Source organism: Monodelphis domestica, chromosome 3, assembly GCF_027887165.1.
Source record: "Monodelphis domestica isolate mMonDom1 chromosome 3, mMonDom1.pri, whole genome shotgun sequence".
NCBI classification, from domain to species: Eukaryota; Metazoa; Chordata; class Mammalia; order Didelphimorphia; family Didelphidae; genus Monodelphis; species Monodelphis domestica.
The window spans coordinates 84,979,882-84,994,423 of record NC_077229.1 but is presented as its reverse complement, the minus strand read 5'-3'; the positions used below and the strand labels follow the sequence as shown (position 1 = coordinate 84,994,423).

Here is a 14,542-nt window from a genome sequence, read left to right as displayed (position 1 = left end):
AGACAATCATCATTCTCAGCTTCTGAGAGACTACTACTAGTTCCACTTTAAATTTTTCTCTCGTCACCCAATTGTTTTATATCTTCTTCCAATACTCTTGTAAGCTTTATACCTGGCATCTTCTCCAGATGTCAATAGCTCCTTTTGAATTTTAATGTCAAACATTAAATTTCACATGCACCTCCCATATTTTCAGAAGATTAATCCATAAAGGCAATTTTTAAGCAACTTGTAATAACTTGTTAAATATTAAACATGAAATATTGTGCCATTATGATACAATAAAGCAATGGTCTAGGCAAGTGAAATGAAGCAAACATTCAATTAAGTGCAATATGACATGGTCAGCATTTAATTTATAAACAACTGGTAAATCATTAAACAACATTGATAAAGGTGGAAAAGAACAAATGCAAAACAAAAGCAAAAGTTATTAAAAAAGGAACTTTAAAATCAGGCTAAGAAATTTTAGCAAAAAAAGGAATGAAAGTTTAATGAGTACATTATAGGTTTTATCTTTTTTCTTCTGGTTTTGTTGTGATTTCACCATGCTCATTTTCTATTTGGTTGGATTGATTTTCTGCCCTCTTCTTTTTAATCAGATTAGCTAAAGTTTTATCAATTTTATTAGTCTTTTCAAAGACCCAGCTTTTAGTTTTCTTATTTCTATGATGTTTTTGGATTCCAACTTGTTTATTGCTCTTTTAATTTTTTAATGTTAATTTTTGTTTCGTTAGATAGCAGATTGTAATTCTTGGGGTTTTTATATTCATTTGATGCATAATTTTTTCCAGCTCCCCATTTTTAATACATCTTCATTTTTTAAATTTACTTCTATTAAGCAACAAAATGTCAGTTTTATTTCTAATGTAGCTTGTTACTTTTTATTTTATTGGATTATTTAATCCATTCACATTTAAAGTTATGTAAGGTGGGTTAATGTTTTCTTCCTTTTGTCTTGAATATTTAGTTTTTTTCAAGTTATAGCTTTTTCCCTCCTCTATTATAAACACAATACTGGGTCTTCATTTGTCAGTTAAAAAACACTAAGTTCCTTTTTACTGGGCACTATAATAAACTAAGTTTAATTTTTATTAAGTTGACCCTGGTCCCACTGGCTCTCTTCTCCTTATTTCTGATTCTCCTCTCCTATTACCCTTTTCTCTTTGGAGTTTTGCTTAATAGTTTTTTTTTCTTTCCTTCTTTTATCTAGTTCCTTAATTCTTCCTCTCTCTTTTTTCTACTCAGTTAAGTAGAATCCTCTTTTCTCTCCTTCTACTCAGCTTATTCTATCATTGGGTTTTTTTAAAAAATTTGTTTTCTGCACCTCTTCCCAGAGAAGATTTTTCTTCTTCAATCTCTTCCCTATTCTGTTCTCTCCAATTTATTAATTATGAAATTAATTAAATTAACTATTCCAAATTCTATTCTTTGGCTCATAACTTGTATCTAGTCTTTCTCTACTCTCTATGTTCCTTATGGAATCAAAACTTCCAAGGTATCCAATTTGGGCTCTCCCATCCAAATAGTTTCTTCCCCTGCCTTGTAGAGTTCATCCCATACACCCCTTTTTTCCATTGTCTCTTATCCAGAAAGATGCCAATTCTTGAAGATAATATAGAAGATACTATCCCATGGCAGGGCACCTCCCCCATGTCCCCAATTATGTAATCCACCATTGACCTATGTCCTCTCCCTGGTCACACATCTTCCCTATTTGCCTCAAAATCTTCTCCTTTGTTCCATGTCCCCTACTCCTCCAGGCACCAGTAGCCCCTCGAAGCTCTGACACCTCTATTCCTGCCCCACCACAGTGAGGATTAATGGTCTCTGTAAGCATCAAACCTCTTTAGTTCTTTGATCTCCATGGCATTGGAAGGAAGTGGGAAGAGAGGTGATCTGTGGAGTTTTTTGTTTAAAAAAAACTTTACCTTCTTCTTTGCATTAATACTAAGTATAAGTACCAAGACAGAAGAATGGTAAGGCAATTGGGATCAAGTGGCTTGTGTAGGTTCACACAGCTAGGAAGTATCTGAGGCTAGATTGAACCCAGGCTGTACCCGTCCCCCATCTCTGGGCCTGGTTCTCTATCCACTGAGCCATCTAGCTGCTCCAGTGTTTAGTTTTATTGCAAATCCATAGATCAGATCAGTTAATTCAACCTCTCTTCCAGGAGCTGATAGGCAATGTGGAAGGGAGTGCTTAGTGAGCATGAGATAGGCATTAGTTCATGAAGTTTTTGCCATCTTTGGGTTCTTGGTATCCTAGATATTAGAGACAAATGAAACCTTTATCTCTGGTACATTTCTGTTTTGGAGATGTTTGAGAGATTGTAAGGATCAGAAAAAAAATACCTTTTATTTGGTCATGTGATTCAAATCATTCTAATTTTTATTAGGTTGGTTTTTTTTCATATCAACCCCAAATCTATGTCCTTATATCTTCCATGACTGGTCCTAATGCTACTCCATAATAATAAGCAAAAGAAGTATAATTTCCCATTCTGCTTTATAGCTTTTTTAATCTGTAATGACAACAATAATAGGGGAGAGTTGAACTGAGAGACTCACAGGAGAAAGCAGAAGAGAGTTCAATGTAGTTCAGAAACAAAGTTCAGCATTTAGCAGATAATAAAAAAAATCCATTAACAGGAACTCTAACAAGAGTTCAAAGGAGAGACAATTTCAGCCAACACCCAGGTAATTTCTGATATAGCCTGACTAAAAAGAGTTTCAGACTTATTGACTGAAAATGCTAATTTGAAAATAATTTTTGCCTTTCCTACTGTAAAGAAACTTTCTAGTCACTAGTTACCCAACTCACCTCCAGGAAATATGGGGAGTTAGGGGAAGAGAACAAGAATTTCATTGATTGCCTACTAAGTGTCAGATACTATGCTAAGCAATTTACAAATATTATCTCACTTGATCCTCACAACAACCTTGACATGCAAGTGCTATTATTCTCATCTTATAATTGAGGAAAACAAGGCAAACAGAAATTAACCAGCTTGCCCAGAATCACACAGCTAGTAAATGTTGGGTGCTAGATTTTATCTCAGTTGGAAAATTGAATGGTCCAAGGTTCTGAAGATAACCATATACTCTACTGATGTTGCCCCACTTCTTCCCATCTTGGCAAGCACCCCTATATCAGACCTGTAAAATTCATAACCCAATTTCTGAGGACATTAATACATTCAATTTTGGAACTGGCCTGCTTTGGCTGAGCAATCTTGTTTGATGATCAGACGAGCATAGATGTCTATTTTATCTTAGAACATGCTTTATATACCAGCCAGTCAGCCCACTGTCCACTGGGGCTATGTTGTCATCTGCTGTGTCATCACTGGGCAAATCCCTCTCCTTTCTCCTTGCTTTCCTCCTTTTGCTCTGAGGATGGTAATTAAGTCAACACTGCTATTTCTTCCAAAACGAGGTCCTCTTTCAGTTGCCTGACAGATCAATCACTAGTCCTCTCACTACCGTGACAAGAAAGCCCCTTGACCACCACTCCCTTCTATGTGTTGTCTCCCTTTATTAAACGTAAGCTTTGGGAGAGCAAGGACTCTGATCTTTTATATTTTTATCTACAGAAGTACCTAATAAATGCTTTTTCATTGATTAATTCATTCACTTATCCAAGCTGAGACACCAAAGAAAGTTTTAAGAAAAGGCTTAAGCACATACTGAAAGGATTGTAGCTTCTCATTCACAGAAGAACTATCTATCCCAGTGGAGAGGAGAGGCAAATAAAAGATCTGGATCCAGTGTCACTTGGAGTCATAGTTACCACATAGTAAGTCATTTCTAGGGTCAATGACCAACAGAGAGCACCAAAAAGCAATTATTAGTGGAGAGTTGAGGAAAACAGCCACTGGTGCTTGTGGAAGACCACAAAGGAGACAGTAAGAGGGTCTAAGAGAGTAAGGGGGCATTGCTCTTGAAGGTTTTCCTCTCCCTTGCTAAGCTGGCACAGTTGAATAGGAGAGAAGGCAGAGATCTGGGAGAGATGTCTAGAAGTTAGTAAAAAGAATAAACTAGAAACCTGACCTCTTATCTCTCTTGTCCTTTCACCTAATAATTCCCAACCATTGATCTCATAAAATAAGTTCAGTCTCTTCTCGCTTATGTATAGCTACCTCCCTCTCCCAGCCTCCACCCAGGTCCACTATGGCCCTCCCTCCGTCTTTTTTCCTATGAAGATAGGGTAAAGTATATAAGAAGAGTCTCCTTCCTGACTGGATGGCAGTGAAGAGCAGGTGGCCTTCCAGGGCAGCAGGAGAAGAGTGACACTGAGCTTCCAGAGCTACCTTCCTCAGAGACAAGGTATTGCCTACAAAGAAAAAAGACTGAGATCAAAGCCTGAGACTAGACAGGGAGTCTCCCTAGGCTACAGAGGGACAAGAGGAGAAATGGATTGGGCATGGGGATAGAGGCAGGAAGCTGAAAGGAACTATGGTGGAGGAAAGAATAAAAATTGAGGGGACTGACTGGGAAGGCACTAGAGAAGTGGGAAATAAGGAAACCCTGGGAATATAATTACAGGGAGAATGGAGATTAAACAAGCTTGACTATGAGTACAAAGTACATACAAGAGAGGGTAAAATAGAGATAAATCAAGCTGTCACCCTGGGTATTGCCAACTAGAAAACCAAATTGGCGGTCAGAGAAAAGAAGCAGAACCATACAGGGGAAGCAAAGATCACAGTCCTGGTAATGACATAGGATTGGTTCAAGAAGACCTTGAAGAATCCAGGTCAGAGGAGTTCTATGAGGAAAGAGGTAGAAACTGAGACTCCAAATCCCACTGGGGGTGGACTTGCTTCCACTTTTATAACTAATCATTTGCTGACCCCCAAATCCAAATTCCTAATCAATACTTTTGTCCTATCACTCTGGTAATATTAACCATTAGTTCTCTGCGTTAAGTGCTTATCAACCCACAAAATTTCATTATTTAGGATCATTATTCTTTTTTAATTTTAACCAAAGGAAAGCTTTATTTTTTTAAAGGAAAAATACAACTTAAATACATGAATCAGCAATCAATAGTCTCAAAGAGATAAATTAATCCTTGAAGTCGTTTATGGTATTAAGTGCAGAGTACAAGGGTTTCTCTAACAGAGTTCTCTCTTGGACCACTACTTTTCCCAGGTTGTTCCTTAAAAATGGACAGACATGTCAGTCATTTCTCTATTGCAGTCATTTATAAAAATGACTTGCACCAGGGGCAGCTGGGTGGCTCAGTGGTTTGAAAGTCAGGCCTAGAGAGAGATGGAAGGTCCTGGGTTTGAATCTGGCCTTACACACTTTCTAGCTGTGCAACCCTGGCCAAGTCACTTAACCCCCATTGCCTAGCCCTTACCACTCTTCTGCCTTGGAACCAAGACACAGTATTGATTATCAGATAGTACATAAGGGTTTTTTAATGACTTGGACCAAAACAAGACAAAGGAAAGATTTCTGTGTACTTCCTGTCATGAGTAAGATTCAACTAAGATAAACTGAGGTATACTTCTCCAAGCAAGATAACAGTTTATTAATAGTTATGCATACAGCTATTTTTAAAAATGGGTCAGATGACTACCTTATGACAAAATACAAAGAAATGAAGGTCCAACTCTTTTTTATAAGCAGAAAACAAAGAACAGAGTGAGGAAATCATAAATTGGTTATAAGGTTGGCAATATCATGGAGGTGGAGGATTGTGATTGTTTACATCAAGAAAAACAGTTTACACACATACCTGGGATCCAGACCACTTCTCTGTTTTAAAGGAATGTTTTATGGATTTATGGGAGTCCACTCCATCCAAAGACCATTGATAGTAGGCCAAGAGAAGCAGACTCACAGGAGCCTGAAAATGAGATAAAACTACATTTCATTGTCCAGGATAGGGTTAAGATGGAACATAGTTAGCTTGTCTACTCTAAGGGGTGGCACACAGATGTCCTCAGAGTTTCTCAGGAGCTGAAGTTATGAAGAATAACACGTTTCTATAGTCCAAAGTGATTTGTAAGTGGTGCTGAGATAACAATTTCCTTAAAGTTAGTATTTTATGAGAGCATTAAATCTGTAAACACAGCTCACTTTTCCTTTAACTAACAGTGGATGTGAGAAAACTTAAACCTTTGCATGTAACTTGAGAGAAAAAGACTGAACTTTTGAACTCCTGAGCTTCTAACTCAGAAAGAGAGAAATGGGGGTAGATTGCTATATGAATTACAGAATAGAATTAATTACAGAATATAAGACACGAGATCAGTGTTTAATTTTCACATTCTCTAGAATCATCCTTCCAAGTATCCATTGAACTCAACAACAATCACTCGGATTCAATCATTTAGCCGGTTCTGAATCAACCTAAATACTCTCTTCATCATACCCATAGCTCTATTTTATCCAAGAATAGTGAGATACTTTGTCGAGTACTTTGCTAAAATATAATTATGCTATATCTACAGCATTCCTCGGATTGTCATTCCAGTTATGCTGTAACAAATAAAAATGAAGTTAGTCTGGCATGATCTATTCTTGCTTATTTCCTTTCTAAAATTTTATTAATCTTCCCTTTCAAATGTGGTTGAGAATTTTACCAGCAATCAAAATCAAGCTCATTTGGTCATAGTTAGAAGTCTCCCCAAGAAGATGGTGGAGTATGGGAAGCAACCCAGATAAATTATAACATTACCTTCTAAACAACTTTAAAATAATGCCTGAAATCAAATTTAGGGCAACAGATCCGACAAGAGATCAAAGTGAGACATTTTTCCAGCCAACAACTTAGGAGATCAGTAGAAGAGGTCTATAATACCAAGGTGGAAGCCTTTCTGAAGAACACAAATGGTAGCACCAACAGTAGACCTTACAGGTAATATCAGCCCAGCAGTGGCACAGGAGTCAGACAACTGGTCAGAAAGAGATTATAAGCAATCCTTTACTAGCACCAGGTGCAACTGGCATTGATTGGCAACTCCATTGCCCATTAGTAGTTTGGGGTTGCAGTTCCAAGGTAGATTTGAGAGCTTATGACCAATCATGAAGGAGTAGGGATCTTACTATAGTTCCAAGACAGAGAGGGGTACTAGCACTTGTTGCTACAGGGGAACAGGGATCCTTCCTGGATAAAGAAAAGACAGCAGAAGAGTCAATAAAGTATTGAGTGCACCTCTTTCCTGATCACACTACCTTGAAAGCATTGAAACTTGCAACCCTACCCTGTTCACCTCCCACTCCCAAACTCATTCTGAAAATAGCAATCCAAAAAAGCCTGAAGTTTAGAACAGTACCTCTCTACCTCCAGATGAGCAAAGTAATTTAATATGAAGTTCAAACTCAAGAAATAAACTACAAAAATGGATAAATAAAAAAAAGAATTTAACCACAACAATCTACTACAGTAGCAATACAGTCTATTGACTCATCATCAATCTTGAATGGTCAATTATCCCACAGCCATTTGATTTGCTTCTAGTAGTGATATGTTTTCTATGGGAAATCATAGTCCCTTTTCCCTTCTCAGGGGCTCTATTCCCCTTAAATTGTATATAAATTTTGCCGTGCTATAGGAATACTTTGATTTTTGGTACACAAAACCTACATCAGCAACCATGATATTCTTTTAAGGTCTATGAACTTTAATACCATGAACTCAGTGTTAGTGAGGGGATCATTCAATCTCTTGAGTTATTGATTAAACAGCAGGCAGTTCAAAGCATCCAAACTCATGGCCCAAAAAAATTGATCCACCTTAGTTCATTTACTCAGGGTCCATAGTCTAATTTCAAGACCATTCTAGTAATGGTCAGTAGTTCAGGAGTTGTGTATTTCTGTATTTCTCTGGACACACAACCTATATCTCATACATGCTTTGAAAATCCAGCACACTTAGGGTGCAGCTTCTTTCTCAAATAATCTCTCCTTCCTCTGGCCCTAGGACATCTCTAAAATTAACCTTCTCTGGACCCATCAGGACCACTGATGGCTGAGAAAGATAACTCTTAAAGTACTAGGTAGCAGAGAATCATAATGGAAACTTCAAGCCTTGCCTTCTATTCCTTACAAGCTTCTGTGTCAACAGATCAGATAGCTACTGCATTTTGTCCTTCAGTTTACTGTACATAATATTTAGTGGGCCAAACTAATCTTTAATTCCACAACATTTAGTTTCATTGTTTTTGTGATGATTGTTCTTTGCATTTATTTTGCCATGGTCATGTATGTTATTTCCCTGTTTCTGTTTGCATTATTTTGCATCAGGTCATGGAAATCTCCCAGTTTTTCTACATATTCATCATATTATGTGTATCTTACAGCATAGTAATACTCTTTGCATTTATTTCCACCTTTTATTTAGTCGTATCCCAAACAATGGGCATCTATCTTCTTTGTTTCCACTTCTTTGCTACTACCACAAAAATAGCTGCTACAAATATTTTGGTATATAGAGATTTTCTTTTTGTCAATGACATCCTTGGGGGGTATATGTTTAATAGTAAATTCATCAATGTTGAGGTCATAATTTGCATAATTACAAATTGCTTTCCAGAATACTGGGACTAATTCTAAACTCCACCAAAATTGCATTTAAGTTCCTCATGCTATGTTTCACCAGTGGGGTCAAACTCATACAGAATTGGGAACACTAAATCATAAATAAGGATCTCTGCAGGCTGAATGCTGAATTAGAAAAACACATATAAACATTATATGATTTTTGTATTTTTATTTATTTTTGGAAAGTAGTTCCCAATTTCATTTTAATTTGATGCTGGCTCTATTACAGGTGTCTGTTTGATACTTCTGCTTTACAAAAATTCACTAGTATTGACTATTCCCATCTTTCCTCTTTATCAATGTGCTGAGTGTGAGGTGAGACCTTAGAGTTCTTTTCATTTGTATTTTGTTTATTATTAATGATTTGGGGGCTTTTTCATGTGGTTATTAATGGTTTGCCATTCTTTTGTGAACAGTCTTTTTATCATTTCTTTACTAGGGAATGAATGACTTTTTGTCTTAGAAATTTCTGGTAAACATCTTTCACAGCAAACCTGCAACAGAGATATTTGGTAAAATAATTTTCCCGACCAGCTATATTTCTTTTCCTAGATGCTTTAATTTTGTTTGTGCAAAATATTTTTCATTTCATGTCACCAAAAGTAGATATTTTTTCTTTTAAATTGCATGACAGTTTTTTGATACATGTTCATGAGAACATGGATTAAAGTTGAAAGATTTCCTGAAAGGTCATTGGGTACAGTGGCCTCATTTTATAGATGAAGAAGCTGAAGCACAGAGAAGTAACTTGCCTAGAATCACACAGCTAATAAGTGTGGGAGGCAGCGTCTGAAAGGCTGGTTCCTCTCATGGCTTTCTTAAACCTCAAGCCAGGATATCCCTGAGGTGTACTTGAGGGTAACCTCCAACAATTGCAAATGAATTTGAGTGCATGAGATAGGTTTTTCAAAGCATTATTTCTATACTTGCTTTCAACTAGAGACATTTCTGTTACGGGATTAGAATATAGATCATTCTTACTATAAATGTAAGTAATGGCTCATTCAGTCGTTTTCAGACACCTCTGACTCTTCATTATCTCACTTGAGGTTTTCTTGGCAATGAGACTGGAATGTTTGCCATCTCCTTCTGCAGATAATTTTTACAGATGAAGAACCTGAGGCAAACAGGGTTAGGTGACTTGTCCAGGATCACACAGCTAGAAAGTCCTGAGAGCACATTTTGAAATTAGGAAGATGAATCTTGCTGACTCCAAGCATGGCACTCTCTCTACTGGGCCACCTAACTACCCATATGTTTAATGGCAGAAGGATAGAAATCTGGTTCTGGGCAGAGAGGGCTCAAAGTTTCCTTCTAGCAATAAAGTGTGATGGGTGAAGGGAGGAAAGTCATAAAGGCAGCCCAAAGTGATATAGCTGCTAGCCAGATAAAAAAAATTCCATGTTCTTAAAGTATATGGGCAAAGGAGTTGGTAATGTCTCTCCTTTAATGTCATTTCTACTAATAAAATCATATCATGTTTTGTTTTGTTTTTTCTAATAATGAAATCACAATCTCCTGAGACATTTCATTCCACCCCTTGAACAAATCTAATTTTTCTTTGGATGTTACTGTTTGCATCAAGCCCTCAAGGAACTTACTCTCTGCTGGAGAGGAGAATAAGGATATAGCATGTACTTGGATAGATGTAATGCAAAGTAGAGTTAAGTTGCTAAGGAAAATCTTAAGCAAAAAGCTCTAGGAAATTCTGAAAAGAAAGCATCAAAAAACAAAAGGCTTCAAGGAAGAGGTGACACACGAGATGGAAACAGAAGGATGAAAAGGATTCTAAGATAAAGAGGTGAATAAGCTGACCATTCCAGAAATGCATAGGGTAAGCCATCTAGTGTCAATTTCAAGAAATCATTAGTTTAGTTTTCCTGAAACACTAAGTCTTGAAGCAGAATGATATGAAAAAAGGAAGTAAAAATATGACGGAACCCAATTGTAGAGGTCCTTGAATGCCAGACTAAGGGAGTTTCATTTTCTTCTAGAGATTAGAGGCCACATAAGGTTTCTGAGCACATAGGCACTCATTAGACCTGCAGGAGAAAGATTATTCTAGCAGCTGTATGGAAAATGGATAGCCAAAAGGAAAAACCAGATAACCAATTAGACAAAGAGACCAATCAATCAATCAAAAAAAGGAGCTATGTAATTCAATGGATAGTTTCAGGTCAAGACAGTAGAGGTCCTGGGTTTGAATTTGACCTTAAACTCTTCCTAGCTGTGTGATCCTGGGCCAGTCACTTAATCCCAATTCCCTAGCCCTTACCACTCATGCCTTGGAACAAATACTTAGTATCAATTCTAAGACAAAAGGTAAGAGGTTTTTGTGTTTTTTTTTTTAGGTATGTAGAGTAATCCCCCGTTATCTACAAGGGATATCTGAAACTACATATAATTCCAAATCCTATACAGACAATTCTTGCTTTAACTTTTAACACGTATGTTAAATTTAATATACAGTACTATGTGCTATCTCCCCACTCCTGGACCTCTACTCAGCACTCTGAAGCTTCCCACCCCACCATACACAAAAAATCCCTCTAAGTGAAAACAGAAGAATCAGTGTAGCTCAGAAGACCTCCGGAGCAGAGAAAGGAGACCTTTGCCCCACACTATCTGTGCTAGGGTGCTGGGTGTTTGTCCCTGGCCTCCACGTGTCTTTTAACCATATGCCAGCCCCCTAATTCATCAAGCAATAGCCCCATCCTGCCCTGCTTCTTCTCCTGGAATTCACAGTTGACCACTGTTACCTGAAATTACAGAAAACCATGAATAAGGGAAGCACTGTATACTTACTTTATGCCAGGCACTATGCCAAGTGCTGGGGATATGAAGAAAGGCAAAAACACAAAAAGAGTTCCTATCTTCAAAGAATTTACCTACTACTAGAGGAACAATGCAATAAATGTAACACAGAGGAAAAAGCTGGTAATATTTGAACACAAAGCTCAAGACCAACAAGGGGTAGGAGCTACTCCCATCTACTAAGGGTATTGTTTCTCCCCAAGCCTTTGGTCACTTTGACCCTATGACAATCAACTCTTCATTTATGGCACCCATCAGAGGTATGCTGAAACCAGATCCTGTTGATAAATGAGTGTTAAATTTCCAATGTGAACACTACAGTTTTATTGATTGTCTAGACTTAAGAAATGATGGACAAGGGGGCAAGTGGGTGGCTCAGTGGATTGAGAGTCAGGCCTAGAGACGGGAGGTCCTGGGTTCAAATCTGACCTCAGACACTTCCCAGTTGTGTGGCCCTGGGCAAGTCACTTGACCCCCATTGCCTAGCCATTGCCACTCTTCTGCCTTCAAACCAATACACAGTATTGACTCCAAAACAGAAGGTAAGGGTTTAAAAAAAAAAGAAAGAAATGATGGACAAAATATTAACAACATAGATTAAACTTTAAAGTAATTCAGAGAGCTGTTTGCTAAACATTTGCCATCATACCTCTGATAATGCCTAACCAATGCTTTATTATATAGACAGATTGTTACCCTGAACAAAGACAGGATCACTTATTCCATAGGATAAATCTTCCCTACGTCCCAACTCCCCTATGCCCAAACCTAATCCCTCAACCCCTCAAATACACTAAACTCTGAAATACCACCCCAGTACCTTTCCTTTCTCCCTCTCTTAATTCTATCCTTGAACTCTCCTCAGAATCCAGATTGAGTAAGGAATCATAGGTCTAAGGCTTTAGGTTGCTGAGGGAATGTCAGGTACTGAGGTTTAGGGAGGGGAGACACCTCTTTAATTCAGAAAATAACATTTGACTACCTGGAGATTTTTTTTAATGCTTTTTTCCAGTTATATTGCAGAAACAAATTTTGATATTTTAAAATTCAGATTTTCTCCCTCCTTTCTATCCACCATCAGGTAGTGAATAATCTGATACAGATTATGACTATACTTTCAGATAATGCATGTTTCCATGTTTCCCACATCATGATAAAAGACACATCACACATACAATAACTCATGAAGGATTTATAGTAGAAGATGGCATATTTTGCTCTGTACTCAGATTCAAATAGTTCTTCCTTTGGGTATTCATAGCATTTTCTTCAGGAGTCCCTTGTGGTTATCTTGAAGACTTGCTTTCCTGAAAATGGTTTAGTCCTTCACAATTGATCATTGTATAATATTTCTGTTACTGTATACATTGTTCTGGCTCTGCTCACTTTACTCACATTGCATCAGTTTATATAAATCTTTCCTGGTTTTTCTGAACTCATCCTGTTCATCATTCTTTAAGGTGCAATAGTATTCCATTACAACTATATACCACAACTCGTTCATCCAGTCTCCAAGTGATGGACAACACTTCAGTTTCCAATTCTTTGGCACTACAAAAAGAGCTGCTATAAATATTTTGGTTCAGATATGTCCTTTTTGCTTATCTCTGATCTCTGGTTCCATGTTGCTCTCCAAAACTGTTGTATCAGTTCAGTTTCAAGAACAGTTTATTCGTGCTCCAGTTTTCCCACATACCCTCCAATATTTATCATTTTCCTTTTGGTCATTTTAGTCAGTCTGGTAGGTGTAAATTGGTATCTCAGAGTTGCATTTCTCTAATCAATAGTGGTTTGGAGCATTTTTTTCATATGACTATAAATAGTTTTACTCTCTTGCTATGAGAACTGCCTATTCATATCCTTTGACCATTGATCAATTGGAGAATGTTTTGTCATCTAATAAATTTGGCTCAGTTCTCTCTATATTTTTTAATTAGGCTTTTGTCAGAGAGACTTGCTATAAAAATTTCCCCAAATTTGTTGTTTCCCTTCTAATCTTGTTTGCATTGGTTCTATTTGTGCAAAAAACTTTTAAATTTAATATAATCACAATTATCTATTTCATTTTTCATGTTTTCTGTGTCTTGTTTGGTCATAATTTCTTCCCTTATCTATTAGTCTGACAGGTAAACTTTTCCATGTTCCTCTAATTTATTTATGATGTCACTGTTTATTTTGAGATCAAGCATCCATTTTGATTTTAGTTCAGTGTATGATGTGGTATGAGATGTTGGTTCATGCCTAATCTCTGCCATTCTGCTTTCCAATTTTTCTAGAAGTTTTTGTCAGCAGTAAATTCTTTCCCCAAAAGCTTGGATCTTTAACTTTTTCAAACTCTAAGTTGCTAGAGACATTAATTGCCATATGTTGATTAACCATACTATTCCATTGATCTATCACTCTATTTCTTAGCCAGTACCTGATGGTTTTGATGATTACTGCTTTATAATATAATAAAAAAGGGGGCATAGCTAGGCCCCCTTCCTTCATATGTTTTCATTAATTCCCTTGATATTCTTGACCTTTTGTTCTTCCAGATCAATTTTGTTATCTTTTCTAGTTCTATGATATAATTTTGGGGTATTTTGATTGATATGGCACTGAATGAGTAAATTAATTCAGGTAGGCTTGTCATTTTTACTATATTGGTTAAGCCTATCTATGAACAATGATTTTCCAATTGTTTAGGTATGACTTTATTTGTGTGAAGAGTGCTTTGTAATTGTGTTCATATAGTTGCTAGGTTTGTTTTGGTGGTTATATCTCCAGATATTTTATATTGCCTAGAGTTATTTAGAATGTAATTTCCTTTTCTTTCTCTTGCTTTTGGATTTTGTTAGTGGTAAATAAAAATGCTGATGATTTATGTGAATTTATTTTGTATCTTGTGGCCCTGCTGAAGTTGTTAATTATTTGTATTAGTCTTTTGGTTGATTCTTGAAGGTTCTCTAGATATGCCATCATATCATCTGCAAAGAGTGATAATTTATTTCTTCATTGCCAATTCTAATTCCTTCCATTTCTTTTTCTGTCCTTGTTGCTATAGCAAGCATTTATAGTGTAATATTAAATTACAGTGGTGATAATAGGCATCCTTGCTTTACCCCTGATCTTATTGGGAAGGTTCTTAGTTTGTTATGGTTTTAGATATATGCCTTTTATTACTTTAA

General features: G+C 36.8%; 3 protein-coding genes across 7 annotated transcripts in view; 1 reads left to right on the top strand and 2 right to left on the bottom strand.

Moving 5' to 3' along the window:
- LOC103101170 (uncharacterized) overlaps positions 1–7,475 on the bottom strand; it is a 32,238-nt gene extending 24,763 nt beyond the window's left edge. For both annotated transcript variants that reach the window (XM_056822361.1, XM_056822362.1), the window contains exons 1-2: positions 6,694–7,475; positions 5,749–5,859 (exon numbers count right to left, since the gene is read on the bottom strand). The gene's annotated coding sequence lies outside the window, so the exon portion shown is untranslated. The remainder of the gene's footprint in view (positions 1–5,748; positions 5,860–6,693) is intronic.
- The window catches only part of LOC100013358 (olfactory receptor 7D4), a 298,110-nt gene that overhangs the window by 150,017 nt on the left and 133,551 nt on the right, over positions 1–14,542 (bottom strand). The window lies entirely within an intron of this gene.
- Positions 3,887–14,542, top strand: part of LOC100011399 (cytochrome P450 4F11-like) — a 34,486-nt gene continuing 23,830 nt past the window's right edge. For 2 of the 4 annotated variants that reach the window (XM_007489670.3, XM_056822359.1), the window contains exon 1: positions 3,887–4,328. The gene's annotated coding sequence lies outside the window, so the exon portion shown is untranslated. Of the gene's footprint in view, positions 4,329–4,406; positions 4,785–14,542 lie in introns of those variants that run through there. The other 2 variants (XM_007489671.3, XM_007489672.2) reach the window with 2 other exon arrangements.